Below are 1,622 nucleotides of genomic sequence, written 5' to 3'. Positions count from 1 at the left end.
AGCTGTGCTCCATTGACTCTAATGCAGTCGTTTCAGATTTCCTTCATTTGCAGGCTGGTTTTGTGGATTTGGAGCTAAATGTTGTGCCTGGGGCACGTCGTGTATTAATGATACTCGTTACCTGGAGAGGTTGGAAAAAGATATACGTTTCTTCCATGTTCCAAAACCAAAATCAAAACCTGAGAAGTGTAGGGTTAGCTAGCTAGCTACTGAAGGTACAGATTGTGTCTCAAATCACATACTTCCGTGTAGTATACTATGTGCACTATGTGCTTATTGGCGTAGTGCAGGATTTCGACAGGGTAGTGTTGTCTCAAACCAAATACGGGCATTGTGCACTCACCAGGGATGACGACCGCAAATTAGCTAGTTAGCAAACTAGCATTAGCATTCGCGTTATCGTTCGCGGTACCAAATCATTACAGACTGTTAAATTAACCCAATAAACATACAGCTGGCTTATACCCGACAACAGTATAGTGGTGCTTAGTGCAAAAAACATGTATAACTTACATTTGTACAATGCAGTGACCTTCACGGTCGCACAGTCCTCGGCCGCCATTTCCAGTTTGAAAAGTGGTCCCTCCCCTTCTGCTACGTAGCCAAGATGGCGACCATTGAGGGCGAGAAGTGTCCATAGTTCCACACTCAACTTCTTCACCGTTTTGAGTGCACCATCCGGGTACTCATAGTGTACTGCATTGGTCAAAATCGGGTAAAAATTCAGCCATGACTACTCCAAACAGAGTAACTCCTCGCGTTTGTAAGGTCACTCCAGCGGTAACTTCCTGCAATAACTCGAATCTCGCGAGACGTTTTCAGAGCCAGACTTTCACTCTCTGTTTTGACTTGCCACAACAAATATGTCTGAATTTTTACCCAATTTTGACCAACTGGATCTGGATGAGCCATTTGAATTTGATGAGCGCCCGTATTTATTTGAACATGGAGTAGACGGACGTACACGGAGCAGAGCTCATTGAAACTGAAGAGCGGACGAGGAGAGAGAGGGAGCAGCAACAGGCAGAGGAACATGTCTGAATCCAGCTAAAGGTAAACACAGACGTTCATNTACTGGAGAAATGTCTCATATTGAACATCCTATCACTCATTTAGACAAAAGTAGATCGGAAAATAGGGCCCAGGTTGAAAAAAACATTAGTTCCCCTTTAAAGCACTGAATAATTATAAACAGCCCACTGCAGAGTAGCCACCTGGTAGTAAATCATATTAATGAATGTTCATGTTCGTGATGTCGATGGGCTACTTTAGAGTTAATAGGCTGTTACCTTTATTCAAATATGTTTTGCAGCTCCAGACAGTTGGGGGATTTTTTGGGCCAATAATGGCTCTTTCATTAGTAAAGGTTGCCGACCCCTGGTTCAGTCAAATACAATGGAGGAGAGAGATTTTAACACAAATCTGATTTATAATCAACAACCCAAGAGTAAGAGCCTTGTTCCAGTTGTAGCAGCTTCAGCTGAGGCTGCACTGCACAGACAGTGATGTAAGAGTCCAGCTAAGAAAAGAAAAAATATATCATGACTGTGGGGAAATGAAGTGGACACACCTATGCTTTTAGTTTCAGGTTGAGTTTTCTCCACTGATGTAACGCATGGGGG

Source organism: Epinephelus moara, chromosome 18 (genome assembly GCF_006386435.1).
Source record: "Epinephelus moara isolate mb chromosome 18, YSFRI_EMoa_1.0, whole genome shotgun sequence".
Lineage (NCBI taxonomy): Eukaryota > Metazoa > Chordata > Actinopteri > Perciformes > Serranidae > Epinephelus > Epinephelus moara.
Note: the sequence above shows the minus strand (reverse complement) of the source record.